Raw genomic sequence first — 6,000 nt, 5'->3', positions numbered from 1 at the left:
GTGCATATCTGTACAAAAGTGTATACTATTTTTATTTGTAATTATCATATTTTCCTATGATCCGCTGGCTTCATATTTTCCAAAGTGTATACAATTTAAAACAAGAAAATAATGGTTACATCCTGGAAGATTTGTTGCTAAAATGTATCATTTTATGAGGTTAAAGTCAGTAAGCAGGAAGAGAAGAACTTGGGCAAGAAGGAATGGGTTAGAGAGTAGCTATTACTAGGTTCTCATTAGTGTTGGGGTGGATAACTGATAAACAACTGTCACTATAAATCAATGTCTAAAAGAAGATACTGCAGAGTCTTTAGCAGGTTATTTCACTATTTTGGGCTCTGTCAACTCTGAAACTCCATAGTCTTAGGAATCATTGAAAAATATACTTATGGACACAAACATACACACACAAAACTTAAAATATTCCTACACTGTGACATTAGAGGAATTTCAAGTAGCCAGGTGACAGTTAATGAGAAGTTTAATCACACTCACCTCAAATCTCCATTTTTAATATGTTATTATAAGTTACTTTTCTCATAAGTGAAGATAAGGTATTGTTGGAAGCTAGTTTCTAAGGGACACATGCATTTTTGTGTTTAAATATAAATTCATTCATACTGAAAAGTTAGATGATAAAGAATAGTTTCACTGAGGAGCATTCCTTTTGCCACATCTTCCATTTTAATAATTTAACACAAGTAATGTGTACACTTAAGAAAAATAATGCAGGTACGTAAAAATATAACTCTAATCGACTGTGTCCTATTTCCACATCCCCAATATTATCAGCCTCTTCCTGACAGCCACTGCAAATACTGACAAATGAATGTAAACAAATACATTCCAGTACTATCCTTATAAGTAGAGGAAAAGGATAGAAAGTCTGTCGTCTTGGTAGTTTCAAGGTAGTTTGGGTATTCAGGCTAGATAGATTTCAATTTGCATTGCCACAAAAATAATTGGGAACGACAAGAGCAGTTGTTATAAAAACAATTAAACAGTGAAGTCATGAATTTCTTTTTCGTTTAATTTTTTTGTTGTTGTTTATTTGAGAGACAGAGAGAGAAGGAGAGAGAGCAGGAACAGGGGAGAGGAGCAGAAAGAGAGGGAGAAGCAGACCCCACACTGAGCAGGGAACCACCCTCCTGGCTGGATCCCAGGACCCTGGGATCATGACCTGAGATGAAGGCAGACCCTTAACCAACTGAGCTACCTACACATCCCTGAAGGCATGATCTCTGATTTTCTGAATGGCTATTTGTCATGAATATCATTTTTACATACACCAAAATAGTAAGTGGTCATGGTAAAAATTTTTGGGAATTACAAAAATGTAAAGTAGACTATTCTAAAATCACATCTAATTCCATTATTTAGACATAACATTTGAACATTTCCTTTTAGAGTTTTTGTAATTGGTACCACATTACATATACAATCTATATTCTTTTTATAATGACATTAATATGTGCTTGTAATATTATTTTCTTGTTAGTATGATCTCATTAATCAATCAGAAGTGATCTATGTTTTATGAGAATAGTCATAGCAAAAAAAAAGATCATTTCCACACAATGTCTAAATTTTTGTTATTTTTTTTTAAGATTTTTATTTATTTACTTGACGGACAGAGATCACAAGTAGGCAGAGAGGCAGGCAGAGAGAGAGAGGAGGAAGCAGGCTGTCCGCAGAGCAGAGAGCGCGATGCGGGGCTCGATCCCAGGACCCTGGGATCATGACCTGAGCCGAAGGTGGAGGCCTAACCCATTGAGCCACCCAGGCACCCCTAGAGCTGAGTATATACCATATATAATATGGTATTGCTAACTATAGTCAGCACTATGTATCACATTTTCTTTGTCCTCTTATCTGTTGATGAACACACAGGTTGTTTTCATGTCTTGGCTCGTATAAATAATGACGCAATAAACATGGGGGTGCAGCTGTTTCTTCCAAATAGTGAATCCTTTTCCCTTGAATAAATGCCCAGCAATGAAATTGCTGGCTTATATGGTAGTTCTATTTTCACACTTTTGAAGAGCATTCATGGTGTTTTCCATAGTGGCCATATTTTACTCCAATTTACGTTCCCACCAGCAGTGTAAAAAGGTTCTTTTTGCTCCGTATCCTTACCAGTACTTGCTATGTTTTGTCTTTTTGGTAATAGCTGTTCTAACAGGTGTGAGGTGATATCTCATTGTAGATTGGATTTCCATCTTCCTGATGATGAGTGATGTTGAGCACCTTTTCATGTACCTTTTGGCTATTTGAGTATTTTCTTTTTTTTTTTCCCCCTTTTTATTTATTTTTTCAGCGTAACAGTATTCATTCTTTTTGCACAACACCCAGTGCTCCATGCAAAACGTGCCCTCCCCATCACCCACCACCTGTTCCCCCAACCTCCCACCCCTGACCCTTCAAAACCCTCAGGTTGTTTTTCAGAGTCCATAGTCTCTTATGGTTCGCCTCCCCTCCCCAATGTCCATAGCCCGCTCCCCCTCTCCCAATCCCACCTCCCCCCAGCAACCCCCAGTTTGTTTTGTGAGATTAAGAGTCATTTATGGTTTGTCTCCCTCCCAATCCCATCTTGTTTCATTTATTCTTCTCCTATCCCCCTACCCCCCCATGTTGCTTCTCCATGTCCTCATATCAGGGAGATCATATGATAGTTGTCTTTCTCCGATTGACTTATTTCACTAAGCATGATACGCTCTAGTTCCATCCACGTCGTCGCAAATGGGAGTATTTTCTTAATGTATTTTCAGGTTGTTTCCCCATTTTTAAATCGGTTTATTTTATTTTTTGCTATTGAGTTGTATATATCAAGTATATTATGTACCTATAATATATTTGGGTATGCAACCTTTATCAGATGTATGGTTTATAAATAATTTCTCCCATTTCATAGGTTTCTTTTTCATTTTTTTATATTTTATTTATTTGACAGAGAGAAATCACAACTAGGCAGAGAGGCAGGCAGAGAGGAGGAAGCAGGCTCCCTGCGGAGCAGAGAACCCGATGTAGGGCTCGATCCCAGAACGCCCCTAAATTTTTGTTATTTTTTATTCTGAAAGTGAAATGACTGGTTTTCTTTGCTATAGGTGGTTAAAGATCAGAATTAAAGAGTGTTTAAGGGGCGCCTGGGTGGCTCAGTGGGTTAAAGCCTCTGCCTTCAGCTCAGGTCATGATCCCCGGGTCCTGGGATCGAGCCCCACATCGGGCTCTCTGCTCAGCAGGGAAAAAGAGTGTTTAAGTAAGTCAGGTAAATCAGGTAAGTCAGTTGTGTTCATCTTCAGAACAACTGGTGAAACACAAAGTTGTTAAACTCAAGAATGCTGTGAAATGGAATTCAAGTACATTTCCTGGTTTCATTAATCTTAAGCAAACACTATAATCTTTTCTTAAATATTTATTCCAATCAATTGGAGACAAATCCAAGGGATAACTGAACAGGAATTAGTTCTACTTCAATAAAACAATAAATTAATGTGGAAAACATAAACCTCAGAAGTTAAAGGAAGAAATAACTGGAACAGAGTTTAAGTGTATACCCAACCGATACTTGCATATGATTATTATTCATTTTTACTTATCAAAGATATGAAAGTTAGAATAACTAAATGTAATCCTACCTATTAAAATCTTTTTTTTTTTTTAAACATTTATTTGACAGAGACAGATCACAAGTAGATAGAGAGGCAGGCAGAGAGAGAGAGAGAGGGAAGCAGGCTCCCTTCTGAGCAGAGAGCCCTATGTGGGACTTGATCCCAGGACCCCGAGATCATGACCTGAGCCGAAGGCAGCGGCTTAACCCACTGAGCCACCCAGGCGCCCCTACCTATTAAAATCTTTAAAAGTTATTGGGACAATAATGCCCAACGGTGACAAAAAATGTGGCAAATTTATATACACTCCCCCCCCCCGCCCCGCCCAGGCCCCTGTACAAATCAGACTTTAAAGCCAAGTTTTAAATGCAGCTTATCAGAGGAAGAAGTTTGGAGGACATTAGGAGAAGGAAAGGAAAAGTGAATTGGGGGAAATCAGAGGAGGAGACAAACCACAAGAGACTGTGGACTCTGAGAAACAAACTGAGGGTTTTGGAGGGGAGGCAGGTGGGAGGTTGGGTGATCCTGGTGGTGGGTATTAAGGAGGGGCATGTATTGCATGCAGCACTGGGTGTGGTACATACACAATGAATTTTGGAACACTAAAAAAATTTAATTTAATTTAAAGAAAAGGATGAGGGACTGGAAAAAGAAGTTCTGAATGTATAGTAGAAAGTGTGAGGTGTATAAGGATCTCAGGGGCTGAGTACAGGTGATCAATACATAATATTTAATTTTAAAAATGGTAGGACACTATATGTAATCAACATGAGAGAGTTTCTAAAGAAATCATGATAAAGAAAGGAGAAGATCTGTACAAAGAGAGGGAATGAGTCAACTAGCTGGGCACCAAGATGTTGAAACACATGAAAACATTCTACTTCCCCAAAGTGTGTTTTTTTCTGCTTAAGTTTCCAGGGAAAACCAAAGTCAACTTGACCTTTTGGACTGAACCTGATCTTAGGATGGAGATATTTAAGCATAATAGCTGTCTAAAATTCCAAATCATTTTGTTTCTCATTTATATTTAACAGGTCTTACTTTATGTATTCGTTAGAGAATATGAATTCTCTTGGTTTCTCTGTGCCTTGTTAATTTGCTGCTTATCTGAATTTTCCCAAGACTATGGGCTTCTGCTCACCTCCTAGGTTAATGTTTCAGAATCTCTGGAATTGAGATTCCTGCTACGTACCATAATTCCCCTGCTCCTCAGTACCTTGTTTCTGTGTTCTAAAAACAGTTGGGAACACCGATTTCCCCATCTTAGACTTAGTACCTACACCATACACTAGGGACAATCTGGCCCCAAATATAATAGACCTCTGAATCTGAATCAATCCTTACAATTAAATACAGCCCTACTTTAAGATATAATCATCTGCACTTGTATAAAAATATAAGTTCAATAGTACCACAACCTGACTTGTTTGCCCTAATGCTCTTTTTAAAATTTTTTTAATTTTTTTAAAATTTCTTTTCAATATTCCAGAATTCGTTGTTTATGCACCACACCCAGTGCTCCAGGCAACACGTGCCCTCCAGAATACCCACCACCAGGTTCAACCAATCCCCACCCTCTCCCCTCTAAAACTCTCAGTTTGTTTCTCAGAGTCCACAGTCTCTCATGGTTCCTCTCCCACTAATGCTCTTTAATGTAACTTTGACCACATGATCTCTACAAACCTACCTTAAACTGGGTTCAGTTAATAAGAGCAAAGTTCAAGATGTGTGTCCTATAATTTTGTCTCATTTTTATAAATGAATATAAGATAGTAACTTCACGTAACTATTACTTGTCTATTTTCTAGTCCTCAAAGTAACTTCAAAAATAGGGTTGTAACTTGTGTTTTCCTGGGAATGGCTTTGCCATCGCCTGCTAACTGAATGGGGATCCTCCGCCTCGAAGGCAGACTGACCGTTACTCATAGACAGTTTAGGATATGTTCACATTAGCTGCATGTTGGCACACATTCAAATGATTTGGAAGGGATTCCTTTAACTAAATTATCATTTGGAATCCGTACAATGAACATTACTAGAAAGTACTTTTAAAGCCTCACTCAGAGCATCTGGTAGGTCATGCTCTAAGAACAGAAAACAAAAACACTAACCAAATGTTGTTGAAGAATCAGCTTTGCAAATGACACCTACTATAATGAGATGTACAAAGAAAAGATAGCTATAAAAATGATTTCTAATTCTGAGCTCATAAACTCACACCTGCTTGTAGGAATGGGGTAAAGAGGAAAAAATCTAAATCTTAATATCATTTAGTAAACTGAGTCCAACAGTGATCTATATAGTCCTTTAGGGTGATTGTTCTGTTCTTTTAACTAACATGCTTCTTTTCACATATGGTTTACACACTCCCCCAGGTCATCTCCAAGAAAAT

This window comes from Meles meles, chromosome 3, assembly GCF_922984935.1.
Source record: "Meles meles chromosome 3, mMelMel3.1 paternal haplotype, whole genome shotgun sequence".
Classification (NCBI taxonomy): Eukaryota; Metazoa; Chordata; class Mammalia; order Carnivora; family Mustelidae; genus Meles; species Meles meles.
This window is presented reverse-complemented; position numbering follows the sequence as displayed.